Raw genomic sequence first — 24,841 nt, 5'->3', positions numbered from 1 at the left:
ACCACGAGACGCTGACCGTGCAGCCCACGAGTGACCCTCGAAGCTGTACAACGGGGTTTGAGAAGCCCCAACCCTGAGCCACTCTTGCATCGAAGTTCAGCCCTCCACACTCGACGAGTGCTGCGTGGGGCCCTTCTGCTTCTTTTGGCTCAACGCGTTGGTCCGGTCACTTGCCAGCTGGCTTGTGGCCCCTGTACCGACGAAACTTGAAATTTGACTTGTGATTCTGGTTGCTCCAGATTTGCACCAGCTCCCCTGAAAAGGAGCCCCCACTCTGACCCTCCTGGTTCGAGTGAGAAGCATCTCCCGGTTTCGCGTGGATTGCTTTTGCCAAGTGTTTGCTCCAATCTTGAAGCAGACAGCGAGAGCCTACGTGGGACAGATCGTGACCCGCTCCTGGACGTCGTAGATGCCCCAGAGCCCACGTGACTGCGGAGAGAAGCTCCTCGACAACCACCTGATTGCGCCCGACATTGCCTGGTTCCATCCTGGTTCCACCCTGGTCACTGCTGAGTGACCCAGACTCTGTCCCCTCTGCTTTCAGGTACTTTTCGACTTGAGTCCACCCTTGGACTCCACCGGACACTTCTCTTTCACCCCGCCTGCAGCCCTTTCAGCTCCAAGCACCAAGAGCCTGCGTGACGAAACCCGACTCAACTTCGACCCTGTGCACCCACTTCCTGTGGGTGAGGTAACATTGCAACGCCGGTGTTCCCACACTGGTACACACCTCTAGGGTCTGTGTCTTAAGTTTTGTTCCTCTAGGTTCAGCGGAAGTGTCCTTAAACTATAACTTTGTAACTTTTACGCACCATTGGTTAACATTGATGCATGCTTGCACTTTCTGCACTGCACCCGAATCCCGCGGGCTTTTCCCGACTTCAGCATTGCTTGTCCCGACTGCTTCCAGCGATTCCCTAGGCCTAACCACTGATCGAATGGTCTCTCATACCATTTTTTTAGTATATGGTTTGAGTGGCCCCTTGGCCTCATCCAAAATTGTGCAACTTTGTATGTTATACTGTGCTTTTGATTTAACGCTTGTGCCCCTTTATTCATAAAGAATACTGGGGATTGTTTTTAGTAATAAATACATATATTTGTATAATATATATTTGTGTGGTGTCCTTTCATTTGATATTACAGGATTGTATGTGGTAAAACAGCTCGCTTAACACGACCTCTTAAGTTAAGCCTTTAGGCTGCTTAGTCCATGCTACCCCTAGGATAGCTTGTCTAATAGGGTTGACTTACAACCAGACACCATAAGGGTTGTTTGGACTGATACAGGGTGGTTCCAGAATTGGAAACATCATATATCAGGCCAACTTCTCACATTGGTGAGCAGCGGTGCGGATTTGAGCTTGCTGTTTGTTTTACCATTGCAATCTTTTTATCAAATTGAAAGATCACATCAAGTACCTCTAGGTACATATAAATCTAAAGCTTAGCATATTTAAGTTCTACTGAACTTAGTAGTTGTAGATTAAAGGGATTAGCACACCCTGACTACAACTCACTAGCAAGGTACAGTAGGGAAACACTTAGTGTAGGTAGGTGCATCACTTACACCACACTAGAGTCATGTCTGACACAGGAAAAGCCTCAGGGTCTCTTCCTGTGACAGTTGACCTTACCCAGGCAACTTCCAGCTATGACAAACTAACCCACAAAGACTTGGTTGCCTTGTGCATCTCAAGAGGGTTAAAAAGGGGCAGAAGTCCCACCAGTCCTTCCCTGATAGCCATTCTAGAACAGGTTGACTTGGAAAAGGCAAATGCAGTTCCCTTAGAATCAGGAGATGGAGTGGACCCCACAGCCACTGAGACCACCCCAGAGGAGGAAGAAGAGGAGGTAGAAGAGGAGGAGGACTCAGAGGTAGATGACCCTGAAGATCAGGATCAAGGGGTTAACCAGGTTGTAGTTGCCAGGCTTAACCAGGTCAACTTAAACCTACTGGGAAATGGAGAGGGCCAGCACCTCCCCAGGTCCCACCAGAGCATTCTCCCAGGCAACAGAAGAGTGAGATCTCCATCAGGGGACTCTCATATTTCTAGTGCCTCAAGAGAATCTCAGAGAGGTATGACTGCCTCACAAAAAATAGAGCATAAGGCCAGGATGAGAGCTGTCAAACTCCAAATAGAGAGGGAGGAGGTAGCCCTGGCTCAAGCTAGACTTGCCTTGGCAAGAGAGCAGAAATTGTGTGGCTTAGATGTCACTGGTGGCAGCAACATTCCTAGAGAAAAAGACAGGAGCTATGATAATAGAAACCTGACAAAAATTGTGGCCCCCTACAAGGAAGGGGATGACATCCACAAATGGATGACTGCTCTTGAGAGAGCCTGCATGGTACAGCAAGTTCCTCAGGATCAGTGGGCTGCAATTTTATGGTACTCCTTTTCAGAGAAAGGGAGGGACAGGCTCCTCACAGTTAGACCTGAGGATGCCAAAAACTACTCTGTCTTGAAGAGTGCTCTTATTGAAGGGTTTGGCCTAACCACTGAGCAATACAGGTTATTGTTCAGAGACACCCAAAAAGCACAGACTCAAGACTGGACTGATTTTGTAGATTGTGCCACTAAGGCTCTGGAGGGTTGGTTGCAGGGAAGTAAAGTTTCAGACTATACAGGATTGTACAATCTTATCATGAGAGAACAGATCCTTAATAACTGTACAAACCAGCTGTTGCATCAATACCTTATTGACTCTGATCTGACCTCTCCCCAAGAATTGGGAAAGAAGGCAGACAAATGGGTCAGAACAAGGATTAAGCAGAAACCCCAGAACCAAGGTGGTGACCAGAAGAAAACAGACCAGAAGGGTGGAAATCAGAAAGATAAAGAAAAGGACCAGAAGTCTTCAGGCCCCCAAAATAGTAATAAGGAGGGTGGTTCCCAAAATGGAAACAAGAAAAAGAAGAATAATGGACCAAAGAAACCTTGATGTAATACCTGCAAATCAGTTTCACACTGGGGCAGTGAATGCACCAAGACAAATCCAGTCCCCACCACTGCAGCTCCTAAAGCACCTGCACCCCCTAGTTCAGTAAGCAGTGGTGGAACACAGCCAAAGGGTGTAGTAGGGTTAACCCTGGGTACTGAAGTAGGATCTGGCCTAGTCAGAATCCCTACTCAGGCAGTTCTCCTATATGATGTGGACTTAGATTTGTCCACTACAGTGAGTCCCAGTAACCTGGGCAAATATAGGCAGACGCCGTTAATCAATGAGAAACTGGCTCAGGCCTACAGGGACACCTGTGCCAGTGTCACAATGGTGACACCTGACTTTGTGGACCCTGGACAGATTGTACTAGGTGAAAGTTACCTAGTGACCAATGCAAGCAACTCCACAACTTCCCATAGTGTGGCAGTTGTGAACTTCTTCTTGGGAGGGGTAGATGGCCTAAAGAAAGTTGTTGTGAGTGCAGACCTCCCAGTAGACTGTCTGTTAGGCAATGATCTTGAAAGCTCAGTTTGTTCAGAAGTGGAGTACAGGACTCATGCAGAAATGCTAGGGATTTCAGCTCATGTCCTTGCAGTGACAAGGTCTCAGGCTAAGAAGTGCCTTCCTGAACCAGTGGTGGATCTGGAAACAATAGACCAACCACAACCCAAGAGAAGGAGCAAGAGAGGAAAGGCCGAGCCTTCCACCTTGCCCCAGGTTGAGGATCAGGTTTCACAGGAAACTGATTCTGCAGTCCAAGAGGAGACTGTCCCTGAGGAACTTGAACCTGACCAGGTTGAGTTTCTGGGGACAGGGGGACCCTCAAGGGCAGACCTGAGGCAGGCTCAATTAGATTGCCCTTCACTTGAACCCCTCAGACAGCAGGCTGCTGCTGAGGCTGCTGGGGATGCCCAAGGTACCCATACTGTGTATTGGGATGATGGACTCCTTTACTCAGAGGCTAGAGACCCCAAGCCTGGTACAACCAGGAGGTTGGTCATACCTTTGAAGTTTAGGGGTTTCCTTCTTACCTTGGCCCATGATATTCCCCTTGCAGGACACTTAGGCCAGAACAAAACGTGGGACAGGCTTGTTTCACACTTTCACTGGCCTCACATGTCAGAAAATGTCAAGGAGTTTTGTCGCTCCTGTGTCACTTGCCAAGCCAGTGGTAAGTCAGGTGGCACAACAAAGGCCCCCCTCATACCACTACCTGTGGTGGGGGTACCCTTTGAAAGAGTTGGAATAGGTATTGTGGGTCCCATGGATCCTCAAACAGCATATGGGAACAGATTTATACTGGTGGTAGTGGATCATGCCACCAGGTATCCAGAAGCTATTCCCATGAGGACCACCACAGCACCTGTGGTGGCAAAAGCCCTAATTGCAGTTTTCTCAAGAGTGGGCTTCCCAAAGGAGGTATTATCAGACAGAGGTACTAACTTCATGTCTAGCTATTTGAAAGCAATGTGGAAGGAATGTGGAGTAAACTACAAGTTTACCACACCCTATCACCCACAGTGCAATTGGCTTGTGGAGAGATTCAACAAGACCCTCAAGGGAATGATAAAAGGATTACCAGAGAAGCTTAGGCGGAAATGGGACATTCTTTTACCCTGCTTGCTCTTTGCTTACAGAGAGGTCCCACAGAAGGGGGTTGGCTACAGCCCTTTTGAACTTTTGTTTGTCCACCCTGTGAGGGGTCCACTGTGTTTGGTGAAGGAAGGATGGGAGTTACCTCTCAAAAAGCCTAAGCTAGATGTAGTGGACTATGTACTTGGTCTCCGCTCCAGGATGGCTGAGTATATGGAGAAAGCATCCAAAAACCTGGAGGCCAGTCAAGAATTACAGAAAGCTTGGCATGACCAAAAGGCTGTTCTGGTTGAGTTCCAGCCAGGGCAGAATGTGTGGGTGTTGGAGCCAGTAGCCCCAGCAGCACTCCAGGACAAATGGACTGGACCCTACCCTATCATTGAGAAAAAGGGAGAAGTCACCTACCTGGTTGACTTTGGAACCCCTAGGAGCCCCCACAGGGTGCTCCATGTGAATCGTTTGAAAGCATTTGTGGACAGGGAGGACATGAGCTTGCTCATGGCCACAGATGGGGAACAGGAGGAAGAGAGTGACCCTCTCCCAGACCTGCTTTCCCAGAACCCTGATGATGGTTCAGTTGATGGAGTAGCCTTGGCAGGCAGCCTCACTGACCAGCAACAGATGGACTGCAGACAGGTTTTGCAAGCCCACAGACACCTGTTTTCACTCACACCCAGCCAGACAAACTGGTGCACCCATGAGGTGGACACTGGTGACAGTCTGCCTGTGAAGAATAAGATCTACAGGCAACCTGACCATGTCAGGGATTGTATCATGGCTGAGGTGCAAAAGATGTTGGAGCTTGGAGTGATTGAGCCATCAGAGAGCCCATGGGCCAGCCCAGTAGTCCTTGTGCCAAAACCTCATACCCAAGATGGAAAGAGAGAAATGAGGTTTTGTGTGGACTACAGAGGTCTCAATGCTGTCACTAGGACAGATGCACATCCCATTCCAAGAGCAGATGAGCTCATTGACAGATTGGCTTCTGCCAAGTTTCTGAGCACATTTGATTTGACAGCTGGCTACTGGCAAATCAGGCTAGCCGAGGAGTCAAAAGCCAAGACAGCATTCTCTACCCCCAGTGGACATTATCAATTTGTGGTGATGCCCTTTGGTTTGAAGAATGCACCTGCCACCTTCCAAAGGTTGGTGAATCAAGTCCTTGCTGGGTTGGATGACTTTTGTGCAGCATATCTAGATGATATTGCTGTCTTTAGCTCCACCTGGGAGGATCACCTGATCCACCTGAAGAAGGTTCTGGAGGCCCTGCAAAAGGCAGGCCTGACTATCAAGGCTACCAAGTGCCAGATAGGGCAGAGTAAGGTTGTGTACCTGGGCCACCTAGTAGGTGGAGGTCAGGTTCAACCACTGGAGAGCAAAATCCAGACCATACAGGACTGGGCTCCTCCAGTTACCCAGACACAAGTCGGAGCCTTCTTGGGCCTGACTGGGTATTACAGAAAGTTTGTGAAAAACTATGGGTCCATTGTGACACCATTAAATGACTTGACATCCAAGAAGATGCCAAAAAAGGTTCAGTGGACAGTTAGCTGTCAGAAGGCATTTGATGACCTGAAGAAGGCCATGTGCTCTGCACCTATCCTGAAGAGTCCTGACTACTCCAAACAGTTCATTGTACAGACAGATGCTTCTGAGTTGGGGGTGGGAGCTGTGCTTTCACAACTTAATCAAGATGGTCAAGACCAGTCCATTGCTTTTATTTGCAGAAGGCTGACCCCCAGAGAGAAATGTTGGTCAGCCATTGAGCGGGAGGCCTTTGCTGTGGTTTGGGCCCTGAAGAAGTTGAGGTCCTACTTGTTTGGAACTCACTTCCTAGTTCAGACAGACCATAAGCCCCTCTTGTGGCTCAATCAGATGAAGGGTGAAAATCCCAAACTGCTCAGGTGGTCCATTTCCCTACAGGGGATGGACTTTACAGTGGAGCACCGCCCAGGGGCTGACCATGGTAATGCAGACGGTCTCTCCAGGTTCTTTCACTTAGAACATGAAGACTTATCTGGTCAAGGTTAGTTTAATGTCCCTGCGTTTGGGGGGGGGGGGGTTGTGTAGGAGAGTAGGGTCTGCTATCCTATGGTCACCCCAAATGTTTGCTTTTTGCTTCACTGGTTTTAGACTACTGAGGCTGTGGGCCTGCTAATCAGAACCCCAGCCTGCTGTTCTCTCTCTAAATTTTTGATACATGTGCTATAGGTACATACCACAATTGGAAATGGACTCCTTGTCAGCCCCTGTACCATGCACTATATGTGCCCAGGGCATAGGTGCCACCAAGGCCTACCAGGGGCTGCAGCATATCTTTTGCGACCCCTGGCTGGTTCTTAAATTGACACAACTGGCTGATCACTCAGCTGGGGCAAGGTGGTGTAATCACCCCTTGCTTAGATATAGTATACCTATATCTAAACCTATATCTGGACACATATAAACCTGTGAGCCACTCCTATGGAAGGCCTCATCAATCCTGGAGGCAGAGTGCGTGGTTTAATGTGAGATGGAGCTCTAGCATGAGCTGAGCCTGTCTGCAGCCGTCGGGAACAAATCCCTAAGCTGTTTCAGGATAATGCCATACCATATACTCTTAAGTGCATTATAATCCTCGCGGTTATATAGCAACTCTGGTTTGGCTTTATCAAAACATGTCGTGTAAGGTGTCATACGAATTGGAATACTATCCCCTCGCCAGTTCTGGCGACGGGGATAGCATTCCACCCCTCTAGAGGGGTAAGACATGTTACTTTACTTAAATGCGGTTAATTTCTAAAAGGGCCTCAGATCCACAAAATGGATGCTTCTGCCACAGACACAAGTCTGACCCCCTGAAGCTGACTGAAACTCAGCCTAAGGGGCCTGGACAAAGGGTTTCCTGTCGCAGGGCAGTGTTACAACCCCCCAGACAGGAGATAGTGGATTGTAGCAGGGAGGTTTGAAAGAAACCAGACACTGCATGGGGAGCACCAGGCTGCCCCTTGCATAATCCGGCCAAACCGGTTCTGGGGCACTCCAGCCCCTGTCCCAGCGCGGCCAGGATCAAAGGAAGGGGGTGTATCCACCCACTTCCTGGGTCCCACCCATAGGAGGGGACCTAGCAGGTAATCCAGCCCCCCAGATTCGAATAAGAGTGGGAGCAGTGCCAATGCACTTCAGATTATCCTGATGAAACATAAGAAACGAAACTCTGGACCCTTCGACATCCTACTCAACGTAGAAGACTGAAGAATCTCCCTTGTGGTCAAGGAGTGACCACCCTGTGTAAACAGGCACCATCCAGCCCTCGACGTCTGCTTTGTTGCAGTTCCCGCCGGAACTCGAGCGACTGAGATCGACGATATCAAGCTTGCCTGCCTTCTAACAGCCCGATCCACAGTCCCTGCAGAGTTGAGACCCGTGGAGGCGACCGGAAGCGTGGGGCACGCCATCTTGAAAAGACCACGAGACGCTGACCGTGCAGCCCACGAGTGACCCTCGAAGCTGTACAACGGGGTTTGAGAAGCCCCAACCCTGAGCCACTCTTGCATCGAAGTTCAGCCCTCCACACTCGACGAGTGCTGCGTGGGGCCCTTCTGCTTCTTTTGGCTCAACGCGTTGGTCCGGTCACTTGCCAGCTGGCTTGTGTCCCCTGTACCAACGAAACTTGAAATTCGACTTGCGATTCTGGTTGCTCCAGATTTGCACCAGCTCCCCTGAAAAGGAGCCCCCCACTCTGACCCTCCTGGTTCGAGTGAGAAGCAATCTCCCGGTTTCGCGTGGATTGCTTTTGCCAAGTGTTTGCTCCAATCTTGAAGCCGACAGCGAGAGCCTACGTGGGACAGATCGTGACCCGCTCCTGGACGTCGTAGATGCCCCAGAGCCCACGTGACAGCGGAGAGAAGCTCCTCGACAACCACCTGATTGCGCCCGACATTGCCTGGTTCCATCCTGGTTCCAGCCTGGTCACTGCTGAGTGACCCAGACTCTGTCCCCTCTGCTTTCAGGTACTTTTCGACTTGAGTCCACCCTTGGACTCCACCGGACACTTCTCTTTCACCCCGCCTGCAGCCCTTTCAGCTCCAAGCACCAAGAGCCTGCGTGACGAAACCCGACTCAACTTCGACCCTGTGCACCCACTTCCTGTGGGTGAGGTAACATTGCAACGCCGGTGTTCCCACACTGGTACACACCTCTAGGGTCTGTGTCTTAAGTTTTGTTCCTCTAGGTTCAGCGGAAGTGTCCTTAAACTATAACTTTGTAACTTTTACGCACCATTGGTTAACATTGATGCATGCGTGCACTTTCTGCACTGCACCCGAATCCCGCGGGCTTTTCCCGACTTCAGCATTGCTTGTCCCGACTGCTTCCAGCGATTCCCTAGGCCTAACCACTGATCGAATGGTCTCTCTTATACCATTTTTTTAGTATATGGTTTGAGTGGCCCCTTGGCCTCATCCAAAATTGTGCAACTTTGTATGTTATACTGTGCTTTTGATTTAACGCTTGTGCCCCTTTATTCATAAAAAGAATACTGGGGATTGTTTTTAGTAATAAATACATATATTTTTATAATATATATTTGTGTGGTGTCCTTTCATTTGATATTACAGGATTGTATGTGGTAAAACAGCTCGCTTAACACGACCTCTTAAGTTAAGCCTTTAGGCTGCTTAGTCCATGCTACCCCTAGGATAGCTTGTCTAATAAGGTTGACTGACAACCAGACACCATAAGGGTTGTTTGGACTGATACAGGGTGGTTCCAGAATTGGAAACATCATATATCATGCCAACTTCTCACACTTTTGATCTCACACATTTAGGAATGTAGCAGTATTTCCAATTAAACTCCATGAGCCAGTCAGGGTTATTCTAGCTGAGGGGCATACAATTTTAGAAAAGCTGCAAGCACACACCCTGCTTAAGTGGTGATACCTAGGTATATATCGAACAATGTGCTAGCAGGATTCTATTCAAAGTAACTTTACTGCCCTTATTAGATAGATTAATGTGAATCCAAAGACCTGGCTGAAATGCTTCCTATAATGAGTTGGTCACATCACTGCATGGAAGATGATGGTTTTGCCCAAGATTCTTTTCTATTTTCAGATAGTACCGCTCACCTTTTAAAAGAAATGGCCCCTCCAAGGTAGTGCTTTTGTTTGGGCACAAAATAAATTATTTAATGGGCAGCACTGCAGGGGGCACCCAAAGATTGGGGGGCTTGTAATTCCATACCTCCTACATTATCATCAAGCTACCCATGGTAGATATCCTTTTGAATAAGTGAGAAGGGAAACTGACAAACTGGGGTGTATGGTGGACCAGTACCTAGCAGACAAACCCTGAGGTGGTAAGTTAACATATAATTTTATGTCCTGACTGGAGGCTAGCATTATGCATAAACTTTTATTAACTCCTTCTGAGCAGCAACACACAAAAGCTCAGAGAATGGAACTTTAAAACATTACAATTAAAATAATGTTTTTTATCCAGTATTATGGGTATCTTTCATAGATTCACATGCCTGAATCATTCCACGTTGTCGGGGTGGGAGTCCCCGGTACATAACAATAGTAATGTCATATAGACGTATACATACTAATAGGCCAGAGGCCTCACATTAGTAACCGATCTGAGTCCTTTTGTAAAAAAGGACCAAAGTTTGGCCAGTAGCCAATCGGCTACTACCACCCTCTAGAACCTTCCTGGAAGTAGCCCTAGTCACTCCGATTTCTACCGCACGTCGTGCTAAGGGAGTCTCCTCTGAGCTCTGCTCAGCTTTCTCATATTTCTGGATTTATTCCATATTTTTCTCACAGAACTTTTTTTGTGGAGGAGTACTTCAGTCCACCATGTCTGACACTCCTAAAAAAGGGCTTTTTAGACCCTGTGCTTCGTGCAGCAAGTTGAGACTACATGTGGATGACAGGCATGAAGACTGCCTTTACTGTCTTTATCCTGACCACTCTGCGAAGGATTGCAAGGTCTGTCGCACCTTCTCTGCCAAGACCCTGAAGGACAGAGAGGGGCGCCTGCTTTTATGGCTCCAGAGACTTAGAGAAGGATCAGACAGTCTCTTCAGGTGAGAGCGAGTGTTCCTTTAGAAGCTCACACTCCTCCTCCAAAAGGCCCAGACCGTCATCTCCAGGCAGATATGCAGAGCCACCTCAGAAGATGTCCAAGTCTTCAGAGGTTTGTCCACAGGCCATGGCAGGGTCAAGTTCTCTTCAGGATGTCACTTTCAAGAAGGCTTTGCTGGTCACTTCGGCCATGCCTGTGACGACGTCGACAATAACATTATCCACGTCGACGGCATCGTCGTCGACGGGTAGGTCGATTGTATCTGTCATTGCCATTAAAAAATCGTCGTCGACGCCTCAGTCGGCGACATCTAGCACGTCGACGAAACCAGTCATCGTCGTCAACGAGAGTCACTTCAGCGTCGACGTTTTCCTCATCGGCATCTAAGGCATCGTCAACGGCGTAGAAGAAGTCGTCGACATCAGTATCGTCAAGACCGTCGACGCTACTGTCGATGAGATCGACGAAGCCATCGACGACAGGTCCAACGTAGACGCTGCTGTCGACGAAGAAAGATCCGTCGACGCTGCCGTCGTCTGCGTCGTCGATGAAGACAACTGAGTCGTCTACTAAGGCCATTGACGCTCCACCGTCGACGACCACCCCGTCGACGGGCTCGTCGAATACGGGGTCTCCTACACTGCAGTACTCTTATACTCACTACAGGATGACGAGTACTTTAACACCGGAATTGACGTCACCTAGCAGGGTCCAGTCACTACCGCCGACCCATCTGCTGGACGCAAAGGATTCTGATGACGGTTCCATGTTCCAATCTGCGACAAGTCCGTCAGAACTCCATGTTAAGGTCCATTAAAGCTCTGACTATGAAGACCTGGGTCAGGATGAAGGGCGATATCAGGAGGAACGTCAAATTACTCCTTCTCCTTCCTCGCAACCTATGGTATGCCTCCCAGCATCAATAGTGACGGACCTGCAATTTCTTATAGCGGATTACAAATGGCGGTTTCCGCCCACTCCGCCGGTACAGCAGCCTACACCTGTCATACCTACTCGCCCTAGACCACCTCCACTGGTCATTCGTCCAGATCCTGTCACTTTACCACCTCTACCTTCTTCTGATGAAGAGGAGGACGTAGTAGGAGAAGAGGAAGAACAGCAGGAGGAAGGAGAAATTCAAGACGATGAATGGAATAATTGTCATTCAGGATCCAGCATCCCCTGACCAGCCACAAGCTGATTCACCCCCAAAGGATATCGGGGGGGGGGGGGGGTTCAGAATATTGTGGAAAGAGCTGCGGCACGGTTTAAAATCGAAATGAACACGCAAACCCAGGATTGCTGCCTGTATGACTTTAAAGAGCCATTCAAGAAGATTGTAAGATCCATCCCTATCATTGAATATATCTGGAATCAAGGAGTGAAGATTATGCAGAACCGCTCATCTCTGATTCCAGTTCCGCCCAGACTTGACAAGAAATATAAGGCCACGGCTCCGGCATGCCTCATAGGCCAAACGAAACCGGACTCCGTTATTACACAGGCTGCACAGCGTAAATCAAGCAATCCGTCGGCAGCGTTGACTGCTCCACCGGATAAGGAAGGCCGTAAACTTGATAACATTGATAAAAAGTTTTCGTCCATGTCGGCCCTTTCGATACAGGCAGCAAACTCTCTGGCCCTCTTAGGACGATACAATCGCCAGATGTGGGCGGATATTGCCCCATACTTAGGAGCCTTACCAGAGAACCAGAAGGAAGAGGCAAGGAAGATACTCCCTGAGGGCGAGCGATCTGCCTCGGAAATGACAGATGTGGCGATGGATATAGCCTCTACAGGCTTTAGACAGATGGCTGGAGCAGCAGTCCTGAGGCGCCAAGGGTGGCTTAAAGCCACATCGTTCCGGCCTGAGGTACAAACCAGAGTACTGGACATGCTGTTCGATGGAACACTGCTCTTTGGGGAGCATATTGACGAGATGCTGCAGGGTATCAAAAAATATACCGAGACCGCAAAAGCCCTGGGTACCCTCCAGTATAAAAATACTTCCTTTCGGGGCTCCAGAGGACGAGGACAACAGACAAGAGGTGGCTATTAGGGATACAAAACCTCCTATGGCTCCTCACAGCAGTACAAGCCGCAATACCAACAGCGCCAGCAACAAGGCCACTTATCGTACAACAAGCCTTCCTTTCGAGGGCGAGGAGGAGGAAAGGAGGACACAGCCAGAAGGCAATGACCTCTTCCTCCTACAGGGCTCCACTTTTTGTCCGCATTACGCAGTTGGAGGGAAAATATCGAACTTCCTCCACAATTGGCAAAGAATCACGACGGATCGTTGGGTTCTCCAGCTGGTTCGGTTCGGCCATACTTTGGAGTTCGTAGAGACTCCTCCTCTGAACCCCATGTCCTATGCAGCACAAGAATCTGCATCTCCTTCAAAAAGAACTCTCTCTAATGCTCCAGAAAAGGGCCGTGGAAAGAGTTCCCAGAGGTCAGAGGGGAAAGGATTCTACTCCAGATTCTTCCTAATACGAAAAAAGGAGAAAAAATGGAGACCTATCTTGGACCTAAGAAGCCTCAACAGATGCCTCAAGAAACAATCATTCCGTATGGTATCCGTTCAAGAGGTGTTGCAGCTACTCAATTCCAAAGATTTCATGGTGTCCTTAGACCTCCAGGACGCCTACTTTCACATTGATCCACAAGAGTCATTGTCAATTTCTGAGATTTGTGGTGGCGGGACGGCACTACCAATTCAGTGTTGCCATTTGGCCTAAAGTCGGTGTAGGAGAGTAGGGTCTGCAATCCTATGATCACCCAGATTTTTGCTTTTTGCTTCACTGGTTTACGACTTTCCCTGGCTGTGGGTCTGCTAATCAGACCCACAGCCTAGCTGTTCTCTCTACTCCAAATTGTACCCAGGTACTGAATTGGCACTGGGCCCTCTCTTGTGTCCCTGTAACCAGGGCAGAGGTGTACCCAGAAGTCTCCCAGGGGCTGCAGCATGTATTATGCCACCCCTGGGTTGACTAACTAAACCAGACACAACTGGCTGCTTGACAGCTGGGGCAAGGTGGTGTAATCACCCTTTGCTTTAGATATAGTATTCCTATATCTAAACCTAAAATGGACACATATATTCCTATCAGTCACTCCGATGGCAGGCCTTAACAATCCTGAAGGCAGAGTGCGTGGAATAATGTGAAATGGTGCTCTGGCATGAGCTGAGCCCGTTTGCAGCTTGCGGAACCAAGTCCTAATAGCTGTTCCACGATAACGCTATACCATATACTCTTAAGTGCATTATGTACCTCGCGGTCATATGCTAACTTTGGTATAACATTATCAAAACATGTCGAGTAAGGTGTCATACGAATTGGAATACTAACCCCTCGCCAATTCTGGCGACGGGGTTAGCATTCCACCCTTCTAGAGGGACACGACATGTTGGTAACCTGTAACCCTGGTTAAAGTCAGACATAGCCTCAGCTCCACAAGATGGATGCTGCCACCGAGACACAAGTCTGCCCTCCTGCTGCTGGGAGTCCTCCCAGCGCAGGAGGCAAGGACAAAGGGTTTCCTGCCAGGGGCGGTGCCAGCACCGTCCCAGACAGGGTTTTGCTATCCTAGGTAGGCAGGGCTTTAGAGGAAGGTGACTGCAAGTGGCACCCCGGTGCTCACTGTGCATAGGCCGGCTTGAACCAGTTCCAGGGGCACTCCAGCCCCTGATCTGGGGAAAGCCCGCCAAAGGAGAAGGGTGTAACCACCCCCCTCCTAGTCCCACCCATAGGGCAGGACTAAGTCGCGTGCCAGCCCCCTTTTGCAGGATAAAGGTAGGAGCTGGCCCCTTCCAAATTTAGATCATCTTTGAATCCTGAAACTACTTTCCACGAAAGGAACTCTCGACTCTTCTCAAGATTTCTCCCTTGTGACTAAGGAGTAGTCATCCTGCAGCAGCAGGCACCATCCAAGCATCGCGGTCTGCTGTAAGTCTCCACACCGGATCAAGACTGCCCAGCTCGACGAGAACCGGCTTCCCTGGCACCTCTGACCTCAACCTGCATCATCAGCCCAGCTGTGATTCGTGGGTGTGACGAGACCTCGAGGGACCGGCCATCTTCCAAGACTGCACGACGCTTGTCCAGCACGACCACCGAGTGACCCTCGACTGAGTGCTTTGGGGTAAGAGAAGCCCCAACCCTGAGCAGCTCCAGCACCGAAGTGCAGCCCCCTTGCATCCACGAGATCGGCGTGGGGCCCTTCTGCTCTTTGCTGCTCACCGCGTTGTCCAGGACACTTGCCCGTTGGCTAGTGGCCCTCCTGACGACGAACTTCGACGGCAACACCGCTGGTCTGGTTGCTCCAGACTGGCCCTTGCTTCCCTCCATCAGAGAAGTACCCTGGACCCTCCTGGTCCACTCCAGACGCCCTTTTAAGTCCACCGCGTGGGCTTGCATTTGCCAAGACTTGTTGCCCCAATCCCGGGTCCAGCGACGTCTACAGCAGATACCACCGTGGGACAGCTCGCCCTCCATCCTGGTCGCCGACAACGCCTCCTGGTCCGAGAGACTGCAGAGCCCAGCGTCGCCCACTCACCTGGTCGAGGTGACTTTGCCCGGTGCCATCCTGGTGCCCATCTAATCACTGGCTAGTGATTCAGAACTTGGTCCCCTCTGCTTACAGGTATCCATCTTCACTGATCCAGGCTTGGATCACCACGAACTTCTTCACTGGTCGCCTGCCAGCAACTTCTTTCTTCAGGCTCCATAGACTGCAACGAGGATCTCCGACGTCTTTTCAGCCCTATGCAGCCGCAGCCCCTGGGCTAGGTAACCTGAGCATTTCGGTGCTCCAGCATAGTCTTACTATCTAAGTGTCAGGATCCACTGTCGTTTCAGCTCTACTTAGTCGGGTTCGCCCGAGAACACTAACTTTGCTTTTACTAGCCTCCATAGACTTTTTCCCGCCTTACGCGTGAGAGTTCCCACTCTGCACACGACGTCCCTAGGCCTCCCCCTTGCAATCTGAAGGTTCAGGAGATTAGTCCTAGCGATTCTAAAGCCTATGAGAATAGTACTTACCTGCTAGTAATTTCGCATTCCACTTGTGTAGTATATGGTTTTTCGTGCCCCTCGGGCATTTGTGTAATTTGTGCGACTTAAAGTATTTTCGTAAGAGTTTTGTTGTGTGCTTAGCTCCCTGACTCATAAAGAGTTCAGGGTAGTCTTGTTATAAATAAATATCTGTTTATTTTCATAACAACTTGTGTGGTGTCCTTTCACTTGGTGTTCAAGGGGTAAATGTGATGGTAAAACAGCTGGCTTAACACGCCCGCTAGAGTTTAGCCTAAAGACTGCACGTGTCCATGCTACTAGGATAGCTGGTCTATCAGGTTGACTTACAACCAGACATCAATAAGGGTTGTTTGGACTGATACATAGTGTTCACTTGAATAGTGAGCACTGCATATCAGGCCAACTTCTCACAGTCGGCACCACGCATTTTTACAAAATGTCTGTCTCCTGTGGCAGCGTACCTTCGCCAACTCAATCACCAGGTTTTCCCCTACTTGGACGACTGGCTTGTCAAGGCTCCTACTCTGATAGGCGTAACCAAATCTTCCAACGCCTGTCTTCAACTTTTCGAGAGCCTAGGACTTACACTCAACCAGGAAAAGTCTGTCCTTCAACCATCGCAATGTCTCACTTTCCTGGGAGCAACTCTGGACACACGCCAGGGAAAGGCCTTCCCTTCGCAGGAGCGCCAACTCAAACTAAAGTCTCTGGCACGCCGAGTTCAGACCAGGAAGACCATCAAGGTGCGACTCTTCAAATAATTGTTGGGGATGATGTCCTCCAATAGCTTGCTAATTCCACACTGCCGCCTCAGTATGCGCCCACTACAGGAGGAGTTGTCAGCTCAATGGATCCAGTGCTCTGGGTCTTTCGACGATCTGATCAAGATCACGCCAGTCATGACACAGGCCCTGCACTGGTGGCTTCAAACGAAAAATCTGAACCGGGGCCTCCCATTCCTGCTTCCAATCTCACCCCATGTAATAACAGACGCCTCGTTGGAAGGATGGGGGGCGTTCCTGCAGGAGCTCCGGATCAATGGCCAATGGTCACTGGCAGAAAAGGAGCTGCACATCAACCTGCTCGAGTTGAGGGCAGTATACCTGGCTCTTCGAGCATTCCTGCCTCGGATCAGGAACTCCCCAGTGCTTGTGAGAACCGACAACACCACCACAATGCACTATTTGAACAAACAATGGGTACTCGATCAATGACGTCGCAAGAATCTCAACGCATTTGGAAATGGCTACTCCGCAGCAACATTTCTCTTCGAGCCGAGTATGTCCCAGGGGCAGACAATACCCTGGCGGACTCCCTGAGCAGACAACGCTCCATTTGCCACGAGTGGGAGCTCGACCAACTGGCTCTCAGCGCAGTTTTCTCCCGCTGGGGCACACCCACCAGGACCTGTTTGCAACGGAAGCCAACGCGAAATGCCAACATTACGCAAGCTGGCATCCCCAGCCAAGATCTCTCGGGATGCATTTTCGATGGCATGCTGCAACGTATTTGCTTACGCATTTCCTCCATTTCCCCTGATTCCCAGGGTTCTCCGGAAGATGAAGACAGAGCGTTGCACCCTGATCCTGGTAGCCCCAGCGTGGCCGCGCCAACACTGGTTTACAAAGCTCCACCTTCTATCACTGGAGCCACCGATTCCATTCAGGCCATACCCGAATCTCCTCACTATGAACCAAGGGCAAGTCCAGCATCCAGATCCGACATCTCTCAGATTATCGGTTTGGCTCCTGAGTTCAGAGAGTTCCAGGACTTAGATATTCCTCAGGTGTAGAGCAGTCCTGGCCCGGGCCCAGGCCGACAGTACCAACAAGACGTATTCCCTTAAGTGGAAAAGGTTCTGTATGTGGTGTAAAGCTAACAAACTGCATCCGTTTTCGTCATCTCCAGCGCAACTGCTGCCTTACTTACTACACCTGGCTAACTCGGGATTGGCACACGCCTCAATAAAGGTCCATCTGGCGGCCATCTCTCGATTTAGGCGCTCTTCGTCTGGGACGTCACTATGGTCCAATAGACTGATCAAGCAGTTTCTGAAATGATTATTCAGAACATTCCCTCCAGTTACACCGTTAACACCTACGTGGCAACTCAACATTGTCTTGGCCCAGTTGATGAAACACCGCTTTGAGCCAATTCATAAAGCAGACATAAATACTTGTCATGGAAGACAGCTCTCCTATTGGCTCTCACGTCAGCAAGGAGAGTAAGTGAGCTTCAGGCTTTGTCTATTCAGGACCCTTTCATTCAATTCAAACAGGACAGGGTCATCTTGAGGACCAATCCTAGGTTCATACCAAAAGTCCCGTCTACTTTTCATCTCAACGAACCTATTGTCCTAAAGACTTTCTTTCCGAATCCATCCACAGCAGCGGAGAGATCTCTCCACTCTTTAGACCTGAAGAGATGTTTGAAGTTCTATATCCATAGGACGGAACAGTTTCGAAAATCCAGCCAATTTATTCATTGCCTTTAGTAGGCCCAGGAAAGGTCATCCATTGACAAAGCAGAGTATTTCAAGATGGATCTCTGTGGCCATCGCCTTCTGCCACCAACAGGCGGGACATCATCTTCCTTCCAAGGTTCGGGCTCATTCCACAAGAGCAGTCACCACTTCCATGGCGCTCTTTGCTGGGGTGCCGATTGTCGACATTTGTAGAGCGGAAACCTGGAAGACACCTCATACGTTCACCAGGCACTACTGCTTGGACTCAGAACTTATGAAGGATGCAGCAGTGGGACAAGCAGTGCTCCGTCATCTATTTCAGTAGAGGTGAGCCTTCTTCCTTTCATCCCACCTTCCTATTGCCTTCTTTCACATTTCTTCCTACTGATAATGTTTACATGCTCATGGGATTGCACTAATAAGGGGTTATTAAGTGTTTTCCATGATGTACTAGATGAAATGTGCTGGCTATTGCTCGCTACTCTGATTCAGGCATGTGAATCTATGAAAGATACCCATAATACTGGATAAGAAATGCGTTCCTTACCTGTAACAGCAGTTATCCAGTATTGGTATCTTTCATAGATTCACATGCAACCCACCCGCCTCCCCTGGAAGGGCTCCCCTTGGTTCTCTCAGTAGGTACTACTTAGCACTGTGCTTACGAAAATCTGAGAACTAGGGCTCCTTCCAGGAAGGTTCTAGAGGGTGGTAGTAGCTGATTGGCTACTGGCCAAACTTTGGTCCTTTTTTACAAAAGGACTCAGGTTACTAATGTGAGGCCTCTGGCCTATTAGTATGTATATGTCTATTTGACATTACTATTGTTATGTACCGGGGACTCTCACCCCGACGACGGGGAATGATTCAGGCATGTGAATCTATGAAAGATACCAATACTGGACAACTGCAGTTACAGGTAAGTAACGCATTTCTTATGAGTTTGGGAGTGAGCATTGATTACCCAATTTATGGGTGTTTGTGTTGGATGATCACATTTATTGTTTAAAGTTTTTTGAGGTACATTATAACTTTTATTTTAGTAATAGGATTTTGAGTTATGAATTTAAAGGTAACTAGATATGATGGAGAAATATTTAGTGAGAATTGTTAAAAAGACATTTAAATTTGCTTGAAATAATATTGGTATTGAAGGAAACTGGCTATTCAGGTTTTAAAACTGACCTTCAACAGTGTGAGTAGTGACCGCTGGCTCGCGCTAATGGGCAAAGGTGTAATGTATGGAATGGAGACGGCCTCGTATGTGTATCAGCGGACGGAGCACATCGTTGTTTGCTTAGTTTGTTTTCTAAAAGGAAGAGTGCTTGTTGCATAGCATCCTGGCCTGTTTTACAGGCGGATGGAGCGCATTGGTATCTAGGCAACGGACCGTTCATTTTCCTCAGACGCTCGTTGCCTGGTTAGGAAAATGATAGTTTTTTACACAGTGAGGAAGTGATTGCTCTTCCAAGTGAGCAGAGTCGATTTGATTTATTGAAAAGAAAGCCCAAATAATACAAATAATACAAGTGAGAAGGCTATATAAGTGGAGAAAGTGTGTGTCTGTGTATATATTATTTATCACTCCAACGATATACTATCTCCCGAAAGTCCACAAGACACTGAATAAACCCCCTGGGAGACCGATTATTTCCAGTTGTGGGTCTCTATATGAGAATGTTGCTATTTATGTTGACCACTTCTTAGCCCCAATTGTGCCTACCTTACCCTCGTATATAAAAGACACGGGGGATTTCCTCAGACACTTGATGAATATTGAATGGACGGATGGTTACCGCTGGTAACCATAGACGTTGTGTCTCTTTACACCTCGATAAATCATGAACTGGGCCCGACAGGAGTAAAATATTTTCTAAAACAGAAACCATTGGAACAATTGAAGCATTGTGATATGCTTATTGAAATGGTGGAGATGTGCCTTAGAAATAACGTTTTTCTTTTTAATAAGGTACACTACACTCAAACCTGTGGCACAGCCATGGGAGTTTCCTTCTCTCCAAGCTACGCCAACCTAGTAATGGGTTGGTGGGAGAAAATGGTAGCTTGGAGAGAAGGAAATGACCAATACGCAGCCAGAGTAATTCTCTGGCTGCGATTTATAGACGATCTGTTCCTGATATGGGATGGACCAGACAATGAATTTCTGGAATATATGGTGATCCTGAACAACCACGAACTAGGACTAAAATTCACATATAGTATAAGTACAAGTGAAACAGTATTTTTAGATACAAAAGTATATGTCCAGAATGGCAAGCTGGAAACGACAGTCCACAGGAAAATAACAGCTACGAATAGCATATTACATGGACAAAGTTTTCATCCTGAAATATTGAAAAAGAACATCCCATATGGGGAATTTATCAGGATGAAGAGGAATTGTTCAAATCAAAAGGAAATGGATAACAAGTTTAAAGAAACTGCAAACAGATTCAGGAACAGAGGATATAAAAAATGTGATATAGAAAGAGGTGAAAAAAGAGCAAGAGAAAAAAACCGAATAGAGACATTGATCCCGCAAAGAGAATTGAAACCTGAATCAACCTTGAAGGAACCAATCAGAATGATATTGACTTATTAAAAGGAAAGCCGCAAGATAAGGAAAACACTACAAAAATACTGGCATGTTCTGCAAAAAGATCCGGATATAGGAAAGGAAGTGGGCCCATTTCCACAAATTACATTCAGAAAAGCACCGTCTTTACGGGATAAATTGGTCAATAGCCACTTTGAAGAAAAAAAGAAAAAAGGTAACAACTGGCTGGATGACAAACGGAAAGGCTTTACGAAATGCAGCCAATGTAAGGCCTGTCAAGTAGGACGCAATCTATCCAGAATCAAGGACCCTAAAGGACAAATCTTCACAGTGGAAAGTAACATAACTTGCAAAACAACACACGTGGTGTACCTATTACAACGTTTTTGTGGCAAAAGGTACATCGGGAGCACCATCTGTCCCTTACATAAAAGAATACTAGAACATATCCGAGCGATTGAAAACTGTGATTTAAGCTATGCTATGGCCAAACATATGTTAATTCATGAAAAAGAAAAACAGACATGGAAGGATATGACATACAGTGGACTGGCACAGTACCGATAAAAGAGAGAGGTGGAAATAGACTGATGACCCTACGTCGATTAGAATCAAGACTTATCATCCGATTTAAAACAAAGATCCCTGGGGGGTTGAATGGGGATGAAGAACTTTATGTGCACCTTTGAGTAATCTTTACTCCTTTTGAAAATATTCTGGCCAACAACAAGACAAATGTAGGTCAAATATGTACAATGTATATGTCTCAGAATTTGGACACTAAGTCCTTATAGACTATAAAAGGTGCGCTATACTATGTATATGTACATAATGCATGGCAAAACGGGCATTACCATATGCCATATCATGGTTGCCTATGGGAATATTTATTTACAGTAACTCACTTAGAGAATACATGTGAATTATTAAATATCTCTTATGTTCATAAACAGCGTGAAAGTAAATTAATAGAGACAAATACAGTTGCACTGACCGGTACCAGTATTTTAATGCAATAATTTGGACACCGTAAAAGTGATATGAAATGAAAAAATTGTAACTAAAGCGAGAAGTAACTACCAGTACCATAATGCATCATAATAGTGCTGCTATGATTTTCTGGTATAAAATGTTGAAACTAAGGATGGACAAATGTTTGTAACCGTGAGCAAGATTGAAATGTGTTGGTTAAATGACAGTGTGCTGTAATGGCACGTTGTTAAAATAAACCTGCTATAGAACAATTTCCTGGAGGTGTGCGAGTATAATTGTGTTGGTGGTTAATTATTAACAGGGAAAGCCCGTCCCTGCAACTCGCACCGGCTGTTTAAAGTGTGCCTTCGGCAACGGGATTACGTTGGTGGACAAATAAATATATATATCCTCAGAGTCTACTTTCACCTACAAAGGTTGTAAATATGGATTACTTTGGTGAATAATGGCAGTACCCACTGTGGGAAAACGAAGCGGAATTACAAGCTCCAGCATGCCTAACGGCACTCACGAATGGAGGCGGAGCCAATGTATACTTATTAGGGTGTTCCCAATCAACTCTGCCATCAACACTTCCTTAACCCGTGACCAAGAACTTTTCAGTTCGAAGCGCGTTGGGTTTTAATTTTGTTAAGTGACACTGCTGCTGTATTGCGCTGTTAATATCCTGTGATTAAAGGCATCAACTGTCTCCTGAGGCTCCTCTAATGGGTGTGACGTTTGTGATGATATATATATATATATATATATATATATATATATATATATATATATCCAGATGTGTGAGGACGCTACAGAGGATAGGTTAAGGAAACTGGTGAATGATGAAGTTCAGGCAGTAGTTAAGGAAACATTAAAACAGGTTTTGGGGAAAAAGAGAAAGGAAGGCTATAGATGGAGATGAATATTTTGCAGTATCAGACAATTAGTCTGAGAACAGGGGTCCTGCTGGTAAATGTCTGAAAAGGAAAAGACATTTGGAAAATAAGAGGAGATAAAGAAGGCCCAAGCGCCTTGCATGGTTCAGGTGTCCTTGGCGACAGTCAGCAAAGCGCTGATTTAGACGAAACTCCTGTGGATGAGTTTTGGTTTCAAAGTGGAAGATCCAATGAAAATCTGGATGAGTGTGTCCTGGATCTAGAATATTAGGATGATTATGAGAATGAAGAGAGTGAGTTAGGCTCTAGATCTAGCCGTAAGGATGTATCTACTATTCCGGATCCCTTTGGGGAGAAACTATTTGATCCCATTGAAATAAGGCACCCAAGAGGTAAGGACTGGTGGCCCATGGAGCATGTGCCTCAATATATTAAATCAAGATTGCATCAACCATTGGAGAGATAGGAGCTTAATTTTATGCGAGCTGAATGCTCTAGACCAGTGATTGAGGAGAAGGTGACTCAGACACCTAATTTGGATCCAGATCTGATCACCTGCATGTTCAAGTTGGGAAAGGATCCGCAAAATGAATTGGAAATATCACAAATAATTGGTCAAGACTAATTACTTGATATATTGGGACCATTGGCTAGGTTTTTGACAAGGTTGAAGAAGCATTTTTGAAAGGTTCGGAGGTAGATTTGTTGCTCTTGAGAGGTTGATGCCAGAGGGCAATTTGTTTTATGGGTAATGCAAATGCAGGAATGTTGACTGACTGAGAGACGTAAAACGTTATTAACGAGAATAAACCCAAAATTTAATGATTTGACTAGAAGGGAGTTATTAGATGACGCGAAAGGTTTGTTTGGGGAAGGTTTGGTTAAATCTTTATCTAAATATGTGAAGACTTTTACAAGTCTTGATAAGGCGCAATTCTCAATGTGAAGGGTTTTTCAGAATAATAGCTTTAATTGTAGGGTCGGTAGGAGAGGGCAAACTGCTGGCCGAGCAGGATTTAGGGCCATGTATCAAAATTCACAATTTCAGCAATATGGTGGATACAGAGGACAACCAGGAAATGGTCAGTTCTATCCACAGAGAGGAAGGAATCGGGAAGGCGTGGAACACGTTTGAGTGAACAAGCCTATGGTTGAGGTCAAGGACCAGGACAAGCTGAGTACAAACAAAACTTTTGGTTTTATCCCTTAAAGGAAGGCTGAAGTTTTTCAGACCACAATGGTAAGAAATAACCTCAGACGCTTGGGTACTACAATCTATAACAGGGTATAGGATACAGTTCGAATCAGTTCCAGTTCAAATAGAGGAACCAAAAGAGTTGGTATTTCAAAAGGATTTGCAGGAGAAATTTCAAGAGGAAGTAAATCAGATGTTGGAGAAGAAGGCTATTATTCAGGTGGAAGAAGATAAAATGTTTGTGAGTACCTTGTTGATGGTAGAAAAGGACAAGGGTTGGAGGCCGGTGAGAAGTCTCCGGAATTTTACATTTATAAGTTAAGTTTTGTTATTTCAAAATTGAGGGAATTTACTCCTTGAGGGATTTACTGCAGGATATCGATTGGATGGTGAAGATAGATTTGAAGGATGTTTATTTCACCATTCCTATGGCGAAAGAGTCTGAGGTTTTTGCAGTTCAGATGGCGGAATCAGTTGTTTCGATTTGAGTGTCTATCGTTCGGGTTCAACAGCACCATGGTGCTTCACAAAGGTGATGCGTCCAGTAGTGGGTTATTTAAGAGAAAGAGGAATAAGGTTGATCATTTATCTGGACAATAGATTACTGATGAACCCGGATGGGAGTATTAATCAACAACGGAAGAGTGATAAATAAATAACAAACACCTCCAATAAAAATTCAAAAGAGGAGAAAACGTTGAACCTGGTGAAAGGAACACAAAAGTTAATTTTAAAAAGAACCCTCACTCACCAACCTGGAGGTGACATGCTTCATCACTGGGTTCCCACTCGAAGGATCGAGTGTCCTCCCAGTGTGCTTCTACGCCTGTTTACAGCGGAGCTGGTTCTTTTGTGTGTTGTTACAGTGAAAAACCCAATTGTGCTAAGTGTGTGCAAAAAAATAAAAAAATGCGTAGTTGTAACTGTCAGCTACTTCATTAATAGTCCAACCCGCATTGGTTAAAAAAAAGTGATGTAGGGACTTCTAAATGGGTTTCTTTATTTGAAAACCCTTAGTCCTATAGGAAATTGGTCAACGTGTTTCAGCTTTAAGAGCCAAAATCGCTCAGCATTCGTCAGGACCATGAGTGTCATCCACCGGCGGTGT

The 24,841-nt window shown here is 47.0% G+C and overlaps 1 protein-coding gene across 3 annotated transcripts in view; it reads left to right on the top strand.

Annotated features, from left to right (window-relative positions):
- The window catches only part of TDRKH (tudor and KH domain containing), a 726,700-nt gene that overhangs the window by 414,877 nt on the left and 286,982 nt on the right, over positions 1 to 24,841 (top strand). The gene's annotated exons all lie outside the window — the stretch shown is intronic.

This window comes from Lissotriton helveticus, chromosome 12 (genome assembly GCF_964261635.1).
Source record: "Lissotriton helveticus chromosome 12, aLisHel1.1, whole genome shotgun sequence".
Classification (NCBI taxonomy): Eukaryota; Metazoa; Chordata; class Amphibia; order Caudata; family Salamandridae; genus Lissotriton; species Lissotriton helveticus.
Note: the sequence above shows the minus strand (reverse complement) of the source record. Positions and strands in the feature narration are given on the sequence as shown.